Source organism: Psammomys obesus, unplaced genomic scaffold, assembly GCF_907164565.1.
Source record: "Psammomys obesus unplaced genomic scaffold, mPsaObe1.curated_primary_1811, whole genome shotgun sequence".
Lineage (NCBI taxonomy): Eukaryota > Metazoa > Chordata > Mammalia > Rodentia > Muridae > Psammomys > Psammomys obesus.
Genome location: NW_026596034.1, coordinates 33516600 through 33532968, shown reverse-complemented (window position 1 = coordinate 33532968; position 16369 = coordinate 33516600).

Below are 16369 nucleotides of genomic sequence, written 5' to 3'. Positions count from 1 at the left end.
GTGTGTGTGTGTGTGTGTGTATGTGAGTGTGTGTTTGTGAGTGTGTGTGAGTGTGTGTGTGAGTGTGTGTGTGTGTGTATGTGAGTGTGTGTGTGTGTGTGTGTGTGAGTGTGTGTGTGTATTTGTACACATGCTCACACAGGCGCTGTGCATGTGTACGCGTGTGGGCACGTGCCTGTGAATGTGCACACGAAGGCCCAAAGACAACATCCGGTGTCTCTCCTCAGGCATCGGCTCCACCACTCTTTCTATTTTTTTCTTTTGTTCCCTTTTAAGGTCTCTCGGTTGTCTGGAACTTGCAAAGGAGGCTAAGCTGGCTAGCCAGCCAGCACCAGGCTTCGTCCTGTCTCCACAGCCTCAGCACAGACTACACATACACGCCACCATGCTGAGCTTGTTTTACATGGGTCCTAGGTATCAAACATAGTGTCTCATGCTTGCAAAGCAACCCACAGTGTCCTCCCTGCCCACCTTCCTGGATGCTTCTAGAAGGTAGGAGTAGTTAAATCAAAAGCACAGAAGAAAATGAGAATGGTTGGGGTTCTCTGAAGATTCTGCTTATTTATACCCAGGGTGGATCCAACTGTGCCCGGGCCCATTGCTAACAACGCTGAAGGCTCTTCTCACAGCCTGATCTCAGCCTGGTCAATCTGGGATGCTTTCCCTGGCACAGCCCCTCTACAGAACAGAAGAGTGCCATCTAATCATTCACTGGCGGTGTGCATACCAGAGGGCTGGCTGGCTGCTTGCACTACCCAGCCTCGGCTACTTTATACCAGATGTGCCTCCTCCAAAGAAAAAAAAAATGCAACCTTTGTTGGGGATAGGTGTAGGCAAGCAGAATGCAACCCACAATCCATCCCCCAAATGAAGGTATCTTATGACAACGGTGGCTCCTGTGGCCAGGACATGAAGGCCCTCTCTGGAGTAGAGAAAAGGCTATTTCCAAGGCAGGAATTGCATCAGATATGAAATGTAACAAAGGGAGGCCCTGGAGCTCCGTTGCTTTGAAGGGTCTGTCAGTGTTTTCATTACAGCCCATTTTCCTCAGCGATTCATCTTTGTTCAGGAAACTGGGCTGACAGCTGGAGCTCGGCACCCACAGGCCCAGTCCCGGAACAGCGCTGAGAGTTTAATGTGGTTGGAATTGTTCAGCCACCATTCCATGTTGGAGACTTGCAAACTGTGAATTAGGTCCAAGTTTGGGCTTCTGACATTTTTGTGGCAATTTGTGTTTTGAGCATCCCGTTCGTGGCTCCCCTGCAAATGGTGCTTTCCTGACAGCATGAGAAGCAGCAGAGATGCTGCTCCGACTCTTCAAAGAGCGGGGTTGTTGGGTGGGAGCTTTACAGTTGAGACCCATGGCTAACTAACATCCACACATCGTATCGAGTTAGAGTATCTCTCTTAGAAGCTGAGATAACCATTCAGAAACTTCCCCCTATCTTCTGACCATGGTCCTCACATGATCCCTGTTCTCAGTTTCAGATTCAGGTGCTGTGTGCCCCTGTGGCAGGTAAGATAGGATTTGCAATACTCTGATGTGTCTCTCTGCCTGGGAGGTGGAGGGAGCCCCAGAGGCTACATCCTGTCACTGGAAACCTAGAGCCTAGATACCACACTTAGAGGGAACCCCCAAATCACCTCTCCTTTGGTGCTACATAGACTCTGTGAGTGTGTACGTCATGAAGATGAATGCACACGTGTCACTCCCAGGTGAATCCTCCAGGTTGCCAAGCCAACAGGCTTTATCACTCCAGGCTTTGATATGGGCACTGCGGATCTGAACTCAGGTACTCAAGCAGGCACTTCATTGACTGAACCATCTCCCTATCCCTCCTGTGTCCCTTTATCAGGACCCTCAAGATAACACCGAGCTGCCTGCATAATCCACAGAGACCTCAATCCTAAAGTTTTAACTTAGTAGCATCCCCAGGGAGGATTGTGTTACCAAAGTGGCATATTCATGGGTCCCAGAGAGAGACCGTGGACATTGTGGGGTCCTTCACTCAGCCTGACACATGGCCCCTCAGTCACTCATGTGGATCTTCCCTGAGGTAGTCCCTGGAGGTGGCAGATAAACATTTGAAGATTGCCTTGTAGTCTCACAGCCAAGGACACAGACCCTTCCTTAAGACTGAATTGGAAACATGCCCCCGGAAGCTCAGGTCTACCCTGTCTGAGACACTGCCCCCCTCCTGCTGAGACTCCAACACTTGCTCACCTCTGCCCCCCGCCCCCAGGCTCTATCTCCCACTAAATAACTGGATTGGCTTTTGTCTTCCTTTGCCATGAATCCTAACATTCTGATTTTATGTTTATGACCAATTGTTTCAAATACCTCTTGAGTGTCTGACCACAGCTCAATTGCCCATTATTTCTCTAATCACTGGTCTCTTTGTATTCAGAGAGCAGTACAGACTAGGAAACACAACGCCTGCTCTCAGCATCCAGCATTTGCTTTGGAGGGATGTTTCTCCCCCTGTGATAGACGTGTGACACGGAAGCCTATTTCTATCCATCTGCAGCCATGCCATACTGCAGGTAACTGTGAACAACACAAGCAATAAAACTGCGAAGGGACTGCTGCCTCCCAGGCCTGTGGACTCCAGGTTAGCTGTGCTAATGACAGAAGATCCTCTGAGGCCTTTGCTGATTCGCCAAGTGGTATTTGCCACCTCCTGACACCGAAGAAGGTCAAGAGGATGAGGAGAGAGGGGCAGAGGTACTTTCCAGAAGCAAAAAGGCTAAAACGCCAACTCAGGACCCATGCTTCTCTGCTCTGGGTGGATAGCCCTGTTCAGGTTGAGCATTTACCTACCGGACAGGGTGGGGAACAGAATGTCACTCTCTCCACCAGAGTGGACACTTCCTGTCACCAGGAAGGGTACCCCATTACTCACGTGATTCTGGGGTGGAGCGACTATCAATGTCAGTATCTCTGTCTCCTTTGCTTAAAAGGTATGAAGCACAGAGACTGCATGGACGCTGTTGTCAAGGCCACCCGATTAGCATCCTCCCCCATCCCTATCCCCCACCCCAACTTCTTCCATCCCTCCATCCCCCTTCTTCTCTTAACCCTTCTCTTTCCTCTTTCTCCCTTTCTTCTTGTTCTTGTGGGTCTCTAGGCTTTCAGGTTGGGAACACAGAACTGCAGCTGGCTGTGTTAGCCATCTGCTCGGAAGTGGACCACTGTTGAATCCAGCCTTGCCTGCGGGCAGCATTGTAGTTTTCCCTGTTCCATGAGCCAATATGAGCTCCTTTAGATGTAAGCCATGTGAATATACTCTATCGTGAGATGCTGAAGGTAGCTCCTGCTTTTGTTTCTGCATCTAGAAGCTTGTTATCAACCCCAAATTCAAGTACTCTGAGGGAAATGCAGTCCCTCTCTGCCCTGTGGCCACAGCTCCTAACTGAGCCCATTTCTCCCACATGCCTGGCTCCTTGGCCCCTGCATATATTTGAAGCCTCTATCCCTAAATTCCCTCACGTTCTCTCTGCTCCCCCGACTCTGGCTGGGTTGACCCTGTTTCCAGGTAGATAGCCATTCCTGTGTCTCTTCACACATCTATCCATGTCCCTCCCGGAAACACTGATTCGTCCAGGCCCAGTTCTGTGAGGCCCTATCTGTCCTGGCTTGACCTCCACAATGGGAATGCAGTAGACATAAGCTTGGATTTTAACTGTCAGATCAGAATTAAAATCTAGCTGCTACTCCTTGGCTTTGTGACTTTAAGAAGGTAACCAGGCCTCTCTGACTGCAGCAACCTCATAGATCAAACGGAGAGATGAGTAGCAACTCTGTGTGGTTGTGGGGAGAAATAAATGGTTTGATGATGTTGAATGTTAAGCAGAGAGACTGAAGCTGTGTAGGCAGCTAATGATTAATTCAACAGGTACATGCCTGCTAGGGAGTCACTTAGGCTCTGTACACACACAGAAACACACAGATACAGACATACAGAGACACGCACAGAGAAAGAAAGAGACAGAGAGAGAGAGAGAGAGAGAGAGAGAAGACGCTCAGCCAAAAGATTAATTCTGCAAACCCAAATTGACACTACCTGAACAGAACAGCTTTGAACAAGATGTGGCCCCTGACCTCAAGGACCCTGTGTTCAGTAGGGCAGTCAGGTAGCAGATGTGAAACATCAGACATTTCCCCTGCCATATAGACATCTGCCCTGTCATAGCCCCTGGCTAGAGCTCCTAAATGCCTTTGTTACTAAACTGCTGAAGTTGGGAATATTGTCAGAAAGTAACAAAAAATGTCCCAAGGAACAGGATCAGGAGACCACCTCACCTGCAAATCCCACTGCCTGAGGAACACATAACATCCATCTTGTATCTTTGCCCCATTAAGGACTCCTAAGCTGAAGCCTAAAGGTGACTTCCTGTACTGATGTCACAGTGGAGGCTGAGGACAGCTTTCTAGAGAGCCAGTTGATCTGACAGCCCATCACGATTCTTCATCACAGCTGTGCCCTCAAGGTCTCCCTGGACTCTGGCAAACGGTCTCTGGACAAGAGTGGCCAGACCCTCCTCCCCCTAGCACTTCCTGTCATGTGGGCTGTGGAGTTTTATGGAAGGTGTCTGAAGCAGCTACTCTGGGTCTGGGCTCCAGGAAAGAAAGATAACCTTAGGAACCTTATAGGGGCCAGAGTGGTGATTCTGAAGCAAGCCTCCTCAACACTGACCCCACTGACATCACAGACACATTATTCTTTGTGGGAGGGGACAGCTTTGCACACCACAGACATTGAGAAGCACCCTATCCCCCTAACCATAAGATGCTACTGTCACACAACCTCCCCAATTATGATGCCTCGACACTCCTATCCTTATCACGCTAGGTCATAAAACTATCCCTGAGGAAGAATACTGGTCTAAAGTCAGCACTTCTTGGAGAGAAAGCCCAATGCTGGGAGACTTGGGCAAATTTTAGAGAATTCTGATGTACAACTGACAATGTGAGAAGAATAAAGACAAGCCTTGGTTCTAGAGTCAAAAGACAGGAGACTGGCTCTACTGAATAGCTTACTCTCTCACCAGTGACTCAGTGTGACTCCATAGACAAAGGAATATATCTCCACATGTCCAAACGAGCTTCAAATGCCACCCAGAACATCTAGGTATAAAAGTGTGTGGTTTCAAGCCAGTCTCCTGACACTTCTTGGCTACAGGCCTTGGCTTGGTGAAATGAGAAAGTTATACTGGTCTGAGAATGGTATCACTTCCCCCCTCCCCATAACAAGGCCTGTAACAGACATTACTAATCAATCACTGCACACATCCTTCTGGCAAAGCCCTTCAAGTACTCCTTCACACATTTCTGGAAACTGATGTGTCCCCACTAACTGATTGATGCTGTCATATGGAGGAACTGTCCATAACACTACTCTTTCAGTCGCAATTTTTAAGCTGTAGTCTGAAGGCTTCCAGACAGCCTCCCTAGGGCCACTCTGTAGAGAAGAGAAAAAGGCAGGTAAGTCTTCAGCCTCTCAAACCACACCTCATCCAAAGTTCTTCCTCCCATGGCACGCTCCCTATCCTGTTTCACTAAGGCAGAGACATCCATCAGTGAGTGGTTCACAGGCTCTGTGAGGGTGTGCAGAAGGCTTCAATAGAGAACTACAAGCTAAGTGACTAATTCTAAAAGCTGAAAGAGTGGGATCAAGGTGTTGGCAGGGCTGGCTCCTTCTTCCATTCATGCATGCCCTGCTTAGCATCTGTGATCAGGCAAGACTGAAAGCATAGTTACACAGGCCTGGTTTCTTCTGGGTTATGCAGGATAATCCATCACGGGGCCCTCTTCTAGGCCCTTTGGTTTACTGGCCACCTCTGTCTGATAAATGTACAAACTCACCTTTGTTTACTATCTCTCCAGTACACTGTTTCTTAGTCACAGATCCATATCCAGCTTTCCTCTTCCACAACAAAGACCATTCCATTGAACTGTGGCCATTGATGGTTTTACTTTGATTTAGCTCTGTTAAGACTTTATCCATGATTGGGTCATACTCTGTGGTGCTGGGACTAAGCATGTAACAGGCAAATCTGAGTAGGGGCTACAAGCTAACTATAACACTCTGTCTTACAGCCCCCATCCCCTCATGTCTTCTTTACATCTATCTTATGACAACATACCTAAGATAGTAACCTTAAGTACATCAACCCAAGTCTATACTGTTGCCTAAAATCAAGCAGATCAAACAAAGTTCAACCTGAGGCAACAACATGACTCCACCTGTGAACCTTTGAACAAACCACACTGGTTACCTGATTCTAACATACAATCTCAGGCAGCTTTAGGAGAGACACGGTGTGCTTGAGAAGAAACGGGTTTCCATCCTATAGTCCAGGTACCCTGGCATCTGCCTTCACCACGTCTCCCTGTGGATGACTTCCTAATGAGGAATCTCAACCGTGCTTATTGTACCCTCAAAATGGCTCTTTCAGAAACCCAAGTTCATGGGTCAGTCTCTCACTGACTGGATAGGGAGTAACGCTTCCCTGATGACAACATATGTCTGACAGTCAAACATGTGCCAGTCACAAAGCATAAAGCACAGTCCTCAAAACCTTAGCAACTAGCTTCTCTTTCCTCCCCTTAGCTAGTAAAGCACAAGAGCTCAATTATTTGTTGTGTGTGTGTGTGGCTACATGAGGATTCACTATCTGATGCAATTATTCCTGCTGTATATGGGCCAGTTGATACTGTCCCAAGGAGTTGTTACATGCATGCTGGTCTTTCCATAGATCCGATGGCTCTGGTATTCACTGTCTTAACTGTGTGACGACAAAAGTCCTTGAAGATCATTGACTTTCAACAGGCATAGAACTCAAAGCCTTGTGCTCCACTTGGATAAAGCACTTAGGATTTTAATCAACCTTAACGTGTGGATTGTATACATTATTCAAGACTTCCATGAGCCCCCACATAGAGCCTCCTGTTGACAAACACTTTGTGAGAAGCTTGGGCCATCTCTGTGAAGCCATGGGCCCTGTTGGTATGCATGGAAGCAGTTCCCAGAAGAGGTGAAGTCAACACCTATTCATGCTCTCGCCAGATCTTTGGAAATTGGACGTTTTCTGTTCTTAAGAAAACTCTCTATGTTGTTTCCTGTGCTTCAGCCTTAATATTAGCTTCAGTGTAAATGCCTACTTGTACAGGAAGTAGATGGTGTATGAGGAAATAGCCCTGAGAACCTGCTGGGAAATGACCCCAGTAGCCCCTGCTCCTGTCCTTTGGGAGATCACAGTCTATCATGTGATAGTGACATTCTCACAAGTTTTGATGGGAACTTGATTCTCAGGCTTCCCCCCATCCCCCAGCTACAAGATACATCCGCTATCAGGAATGTGTGACCACAGTCCAGCCTCTTATGTCTATCAAGGGCTAACTCACAAAGCATGAGGGAGCAACATTTGAGGTACAGGATATAGCAGGCTTTCAGGAGCTGCAAACTCCATCCCTTCTGCCAGTAATGACTCAGAAAAATCTTTTCCCTCAGCCTAGGTTTCTTTATATGTATATGGGGACCACAGCCACACCTACCTCTGAGCTTAGTTTGAGTACCAAATGGGTAAGGCCTTTTGCTTGTTGTATGGGACACGCTCAGTGAATGCAGATTGTCCTAAGCCCAAAGTATCTTATGGAGTTGCCTATGTTGGTATCCTTGGGCTCACAGAGTTCAAGGATGTATGGGGCTCATGAGACCTCCTGAAATCCTCACATGACTCCTTCTTTCCCAAAGTTACCTAGAAGGTAGAAAGTTAACCAGAAGGTGAGGCTCTGTAGTAGTGGAGCTTCTCATTCGCTGCCCAAGGGACTCCTCGGTGATCCAGCATTTCATGAATTATCCGTGCTATGGGTGGGACTCTTCAGATGTCAGAGCTGCCTTGGAACCACTCATATGCTTCAAAATAACCCCAGTGAATGTACTGGTTCACCAAGCTGAACTTGGATGGAAGCACTTCTCTGGTCTCTCAGGCCCCTGTCTGTGTGGGAGGACCAGACATTTCTTGATATGTCCTCAGGGAGAGTCATGCAACTTGACCAGTTTCTAAGACTTTCTAGGTAGATCCAACATGATCTCAGCATCCTTATGAGGGAGACAGAAGGACTAAAGAGAAAAGGAGATGTGGGGGTGGTCACAGAGGTGAGAGAAAGAGAGTGTATTACTACACATCTTGCTTTAAGGAAGCAGGATAGGTCTCTGGGACACCTTTAGGAGACGTGGCTCAGTGGGTAAAATGCTCACTATATAAGTATGAGGACTGGAGTCTAGAATCCCAGAGCCCACATAAATGCCAAGCAGGCATGGCAGTCCCTGGAATCCCAGTGCTTGGGAGGCAAAAACAGAATCCCCAGGGAAAGCAGGCTAGCTAGATTAGGCAAACCAGTGAATCTTGGGTTCAAGTGAGAGAGATAAGAGAAAAGAACAATCTAGAAAGATAACTGGTATCTGTCTTTGGACTATATGTAAATACACACACACACACACACACACACACACACACACACACACACACACAATGGTTTGGAAAGACAAGAAAATGGGTTTGCCCCTAGCCCTTGCAAAAGGAATATATTCCTGTCCTCCTCTGTTATAAACCCCATTCACTGGAAGAGAGTAAGGATACCACTTAAGCCACCAAGGCTGTGGTGACTCCTTATATTATCCTCATGAGGCTCATGCACACTGCATCCATCAAACACACTTTGGAACTAGATCCAGCTCATACACAGAAAGAGGAAGACAAAGATCTTTCTACATGGCACCATTGTGAGAGGCTATACAGCTGGGCTTTAACATGGATTCTGCTTTGTTGAGATCTTGTTGTTAAATATTCAAATGGGAAAGAGACTTGGCCCCATTCAGAAAAGCATGCCAGCATTTTGTATCTGCAGAAAGGCAGACTGTAAAACAGGATGCCATGAAGTCTCCTTGTAAAATGTGAAGTGACAGACATATGGGCTGGATTATTATTATCAATATGAATTAAAAAAAAATAGGAGAGAGTACCCAGAGTGTCACTCCAAAGGCTGTTCTGCCACCCTCCTGTCTTCAGGAGCAGAAAGAGCAAGAAGGAGCTGGCAGCCAAGGCAGAAAGGAGACGACCTAGCCTTTTTCAGAACGGAGAAAGGCTGGGACCATCTCAAAGCTGGTCACATCGGACGATGAAGCGTGAATCACAGAACAAATGTGCAATGGAAAAAACCTGCAAAATAAGCCTAGAGACGGAATGCTAATAGGCAGGCAAATAAGAGGAGATGAGCATTTGAATATTCATGAGTCTAATCAGGAGCTGTGGATGAATGCAGAAATGGTCCTGGTGGTGACAACATGCTCTGTGGAGAGGAGAATCCTGCCTAAGAAGGTACAAAGAAATGAGAGTCAAACCTGGTCCACTGGCCAGGCCTCCTGGGACATCAGCTTGGGTCCCACCATCTAGTTTCTTTCTTCATCTGTCACTCATGCTGTGCTGTGTTTCATCTTTTCTTGCCATAGGAAGTTTTGCTTCCACAGACAGAAAGGAGGCAAGCAAGAGAATGCTAAATCATGCAAGTGTCTCCATGGGCCTGAGACAGAGCTGCCTGCTCTGTGCAGTTCTGCCTCAACCACACCTTTCTACAGGCATGACAATACCCCATTTTCCAGAACAAGAAACAGAGGCTCAGGGAAACCAACTACTCCCCATCTCAGAAAGCTGGGGAATGGCAGAGCTTAGATCTAATCGACTTCTCCATAGAGTATCACAGCCTACATTCTTTCCTCCATCACCTGGGCCTCCAAGTTTCTCCCTAGGCCCACCTGAAGTTGTGAAAGAACTCCAAAACTCCCTGCCCTGCTGACCCTGGGACACTCATCCCCTGAAGGATCTCCAACAGTCGGCCCATAGGCTGTCCCCATGAGGTAGACACCGGCCCCAAGCTTTACATGCAGTATTTGGGAGAGGAGCTGCCGAAGGCTGGATGTGATGCCCACAGCTACAGAAGGAGGGAAGTGGCTTAGAAGACGCTAGCTGGATCCCTTTGTGGTGGTGATGAGGAGTACCAGCTGCCAGGAGATGGCGCCTCAGAATCTGCTGGGATGCCTAGCAACCTCAGACCATCCAGGTAGCATTGGAGGTTCACAGCAAGCCCTATCTCCTCTCTGCTGTCTCGCTCATCTCCCCGGAGGCCGTGCATACATTAGGACACTTCCAGGTCTGACTGACCCAAGGTCAGCAGGTGGGGCTCACTCAAACTGCTCCTGCAGCCCATGCCCTGGACACAACTCCTCATTGGAAACAGATAAGGTTCTCTGGGTATAGCATGCAAGAGCACTGGAATGTGAGTATGATAATGATGCTTGCTTTTGAACTGTCTGAAACTACCTCTTCATTCCAGGTAATGAATACTGTTGACAGTCAGTTCTTGCTTAAAAACCACATTCAATGTCACCTGAGCCCTGCTCCTCTCCTGTTCGTCCTCTCTTTGGAAGTTGGCTTAGGTCTGGCCTTAGCAGGATGCTGATATTTTGTGGTGCTCATCTGTAGCCTGAACACTGACTGCTCCCCCTTACAGCCCGTGTTCTGCCACAGGTGTCTCCGTCGATGCTGATTAGTGTTAACGGTCAACTTGACACAACCTGTGGGGGACTGTCTTGCTTGTTAATTGATAAAGGAAGATCCAGATCACTGTGGTCGGCACCATGCCTAGGCAGTGGGTCCTAAACAGGATCAGAAAAGAAAGGAGGCTGAAGAAATTGCTCAGCAGTTAAGAGTGCTGTCTGTTCTTGCAAGGGACCTGAGTTTGGTACCCAATACAGACGGTTGTGAGCAACCATCTGTAACTCCCTCCAGTTCCAGAGGAATCTGATGCCTCTGGCCTCCATAGGCACCTGCATTCGTGTGTGTGTGTGTGTGTGTGTGTGTGTGTGTGTGTGTGTGTGTGTACGCGCGTGCGCATTTGAAACTAATAAAAATAAATGTAAAAAAAAAAAAAAAAAGAAAGTCAGCTGAGAAGAAGACAGCAAGGATCCACATGATTATTCTGTCTCTGCTCTTGGCTTTGGATGCGGCACTTTAAGTTCCTACCTCAACTTCCCACAATGGTGTGCTATCTGGTATTGTAAACCAAATGAACCCTTTCAGCCAGAGTTTTGTTACAGCAGGAAGGAAGCAAGTGGATCATTCATCTTTGTGTGCACCCCCCGACCCAATCACTATCTTAACCTCTGGTGTCTGGAAGAGTCCAGTCCTGCTTAAGGGCTCACTTGACCTTGTCAGCACTACTCAGGTAATCTCCTTGGTTGACCCAGAATCCCAGCTCACTCTACTCACAGGTTCTGCCTTCACTCAAAGGCAGGGAATGTTCCAAAATACCTTCACGACAGTACTCATCTTGAGACCATATTGGAATTTTACGTCTACAGTAACTGGCCATGGTGACCTACCCTTTTGGCATCTGCTGTATCCCAGGCAATATTCAAATGACAATATGCAAATAGAACACTGTTACATTGGCTGCAAAAAAAGCCCCCAGTGTTAAGGTGTAGAGGTCAGGGAAGTTAATACCTTTGCAGAGGACACAGCTATGGCAAAGAGAGCTCATACTTAAACCCACATTTGTGTTCAAAGCCGAGCCTGCTTCTCAAGCCCTCTGTGGCTGATCTGATCTGTGTGGCTGTCTCAGGACCTTGTTTTCTCCAACAGCCAGGCCCTAGATGTTCCAGAGGAAAAAAACCTCACTCCCTGCAAACTTCGAACCCATCCCCCACAATTACCATAGAAGTCTCCAAAAGGTTCAAGAGGTATCCATGGTCCTGGACCATGCAGACATTGCAGACACGGCTGACATTTCAGCCTAGCCATCACAGCCAGCCTCCCAGGGCCAGGTCGTAAAGATCAAGCCACCTGGGGCTCTGGGCTGTTTCCACCATGACTAGAGAACTCTGAAGTGCCCAGGAGCCTCGAATTGCTATAGAGTGATCTGAGCAAGTGGAAGAGGCCCTCCCCCACCTGTCAGGTACCCAGCTGACATGGACACCCACCCGCAGCTCCATGAAGCCAACGCTGCACATACTTGCCAAGCTGACTGCCCAATGTCCCAGGCCTGGCCCTCCCCCTGCAACAGAGCCTGCGACAGATGGTCCGGAGTCACTCCAGTGGAAATTAATGGAGTCAGACTATCCACACACTTCTTTTCAACCGTAGAGAAATATTTTCCATGAGTCAAACACCAGATGTATTTTGTTTATGGGGCAATTTAGCACTTGCGAGGGTAAGACACTGAAGTGGGAAAAAGAGTGGTGCTGGCATTTCAGGCAGAGCCCGGCTGCACTCCAGCCACCTGCAGTGACGCATTGGCACTGCCTCGGAGATAGGGCCCGCTTCTTAAACTCAATGCTTCAATACTTCCTTGAGAGAGAAAGCACCGCTTCAGTGAGTGCCTGGGGGCTGGTCCCTAAGGTTGAGTTTCTAACTCATCTGATGAGGAGGAGCAGGAGGAGAAAGGAGGCAAAATGAAAGGATAGCATTGATTCTTTGAAGCCAAGAACAGGCAGAAATGGACTAAAGAGCTATCGCTGCCTTCTATCACAGAGTGTGGCTTCCAGCCAGCAAAATGAACACACACTTTGATCTGTATGAAATGCTGACTTGGTGTGTGGGGGCCTGCACCCAAGTAAGCATCATGGGTATGCAGACATACATGCTTTGTGTGTGGGGGGGTGAAAATTTGGGCATATAAGTACCAATGTCCAAGTAGGCCAGAGGCATAAGATCTTCCTGGAACTGCAGTCACACACAATTGTAAGTTGCCTAATATGTGTGCTGGAAATAGAACTCGGGTCCACTGCATGAGCAGGATGCTCTTCAGCACTGATCCATCCTCCAGCCCCTCCATCGGGTTTGCCGAGACGAAACTTTCTAACTGAACCAGAAGTTGCTGGTTCAGCTTGGCTGATTTGCTAGCAGATCCCAGAATCCTCCAACCCTTCTACTCAATGCTGGAGAGAAAGGAGCCAATATCGAGGGCTGAGCACCTCATGTTTGCATTACATTACACACACACACATACACACACACACACACACACACACACACACACACACACACCACCAACTGCTAGGGAGAGCTTTTGAGAACCACAAAGATTCACTTAACACAGCGCTGCATGCTTTGTCATTACTTACCCAACCTCTTCATAACTCCGTTTCCTCATCTGTAAAATGAACAAATGAAACCAAACATGGTGCTCGTAGCCTCTAAGAGGGTGAGGCTGAATCGCTGTTAGTTTGACCATGGTCTGAGCTCCATAGTGAGTGCCAAAGCAGCCATGGCTACACAGGAAGACCTTGTCTTAAAAAGCAACCCCAAAGGTGTTAAAGGTGGGAGTCATCTCTTGCTTCATTTGCTGTGAGAATCAAATGAGGTAATTGGCTTAAAGCATTCAGAAGAGCAACTTAACATGGTTGCATGGCCAAACACAGCCCTCTGCCGCCACTATTTACTTTCAAAACCAGTTGTGGTAAGAATGATGTTCACCCTTGACCCTGGTCTGCTAAGAAGGCACACATAGAGCAGAATGGAGCTTTGAAAACCAAGGGTAATGGGCCAGAGGGTGTTCCCTGCCTTTCCGTCCGCAGGTTTGTGTGAGAAGGTAGATCCATTCACTCACTCTTTAACGGGGCTGGGACAGGTGTGAATCCTTTGGTGAGACCATTCAGCCCACAAAGTCTGAAGTATTTACTATTGGCCCTTCCGGAAATCCCTTCCTTAGCCCTTGCCTAAATGGGAGAGAAAGCTCATACAATCTGCGTTAGAAGGGTCCAGCACAGCCCTTCTCACTGAAACGGCCAATTGATTAAGTTATGGAACAACCGGCCTTTCCCAGCCTCTTTCCTTTTTGGGTTGCCTTGGCGGAGACTCAGCACAAACCCTTCCGCCTAACTGGCAGACACATCTCTGAAAGTAACCAGTGCAACAATGTAATAATTACTTAATGAGTAGGCAGTTTAATGAGAGCTCAGCACCAGCTCACTCAACACACAGAAATGCAAACCCAAACAGAAAAAAGAATGAGATTCAGTTGTCATCTGTTTGGTCCAAAGTATGTACAACATGGCACAGAAGGTCACAAAAGAGAAACCTCCCCGAGCGTGGGCTGGGTGAAGGGTGTGACCTCAGCACCAGCCCTTGCTGGTAATCGTCAGAGCTTCAAACACCCTTCTAGGAGTTTATTCTGTAGATGTGGCCTCAAATATGGCCAATGAAATATTGTTGAAAATAATAAAAACTTGGAGGAGTGTAGGCATTATTTGATGGTTAAATATATATTTTTATATATTTTAACATGTAAATATGTCTTATAAATATTTATAGATATGAATAAACTGGATCCAATCCACTTAATGAGGTAAAGAAAGAATTCACTTGACCTAAAAGCAGTGAAAGACTATCCCTGAGATAAGGACTAAGAGGAAGACATGGAGGGGTGTGTGTGTGTGTGTGTGTGTGTGTGTGTGTGTGTGTGTGTGTGTGTGTCTGAGTGTGTGTCTGAGTGTGTGCATGAGAGAGAGAGAACACTGGTATAAAGAAATAATATAGAGTCAAAAACAAATACATGTTTGCATTGTACTATAAAACACTCAATGCTGGAGAGAAAGGAGCCAAGATCGAGGGCTGAGGACCTCATGTTTGCATTGTACTATAAAACACACACACACACACACACACACACACACACACACACACACACGAACATTTCTGACACTGTGCAAACCAAGTTGCCACCACCATGTCTCTATAAGCCAGCTCACCACCACGGCTTCTGAACCAGGCAAGACAATGCTCTTTGAGCCCAGGCTAGCCTCTAACTTACTGGGTAGCTGAGGACGACCTTGAATTTCTGATCCTCCTTCCTCCGCCTTTGGAGTGTTGGGATTTCAAGTGGGCATCACACTCAGTTTCATGCTGTCCAGGGGATCGAACTAGGGACCTCAGGCATGGAGGAAAGCAGCCTACCAACCGTGCCTCCTACCAGTCTTTCACTGTTATACTCTCATTCCGCTTTATTTTCTAATCACCTGTGAATGTTGTGAAATTTAACTGCAAATATGTTTTTAAGTGACCTTTAGCCTAGTAACAGTGCTCCCCAAGAAAAGGTCCCTCCTATATGAGGTGGTATGTTTGCTCCTTGTCTGAATCACCCTCCCCAAACGCCAAGGAAATAGCAACTCTCCACTCCAGCAGTCCACCAAGCCGCACCCGTCCCTGATGTAAAAACTCCCAGCCACTATTTGCAAGGAACAAACATTATTAGTGGGAAAGAAAAATCAATAACCCATCACTGTGAGGGCCTTGAAGTCAGGCTAGAAGTTTGGACTCGAGCGACACCCTCATAGCTGTAAGACCTCCAGAGCTGCAGTGTGGACCCCTCTGACCAGTGCTCCCTCCCCACTGATGCCAGAGACCACCCCGACCCTTTCAGCGAGTGCCTGGCAGGGCCTAACCCTCAGCACATGCTCTGTGCAGGGGCTGCGGGCATCGTCACAGGAAAGGCGCCGAATCTTTCAGATGTTGAAATTGAGACTTAGGGAGCCACGAACCGAGGTCCAAGGTTACGTAGTCATTAAGCAGCAGTCAGGAAACACCACCCAGATCTGCCTGCTTGAACCGGCATCAACTATCACATTTTGCCTTTCAATTAAATGAGTTCAGACAGCAAGCCACCCGTCCTGCTAGCAGCTGCTCGGTGCATGCCCTTCGCATCAGGGCCCCACCGTGCCAGGATCAAAGTGTGTAATGGTAGTCCTCAGACCAGGTTTCCACACACATCCTCTATACACTGGCCCTTGCTGATGTGGTTGATACAGCTGCCTTGGGGGCCTGCCATCTGGGAATAGTCAGCTCTTTCCAGCCAAGGGACCAGATACTGCCCACAGCCTTTGCACCTCCACAGCTTTTCCTGACCTAACCATCGTATATGGTTCTTCTCATAACAGAGGCCTCTGCCTTATTAACTGCACGCACAGCTCGGGAAACACCTTGACTGAGCTGAGTCCTCTCTTCACGCAGATCAGGAGTGCCTCTCCTCCCCAAGTTAAATGAGAGAGCTCAGATACCCCATGAACCACATGTAGCCCCTCCTCCTGGATCCTGGAGCTTGAGTGTACACAGCAGCCCTGTATCGGTTTGCCTCAGTTGCTGTGAGGCAGGGGTTGAAGCAGAGATCATGGGGAAAGGCTCTGGAGCCCTTTGGGAAACTCATGATCTACTTACTTCATGTTCTGCAGTCACTGCTGATCCTTCACCGTCGTGTCACAGGTAGATGCTGCTGCTGCTGCTGCTGCTGCTGCTGCTGCTGCTGCTGCTGCTG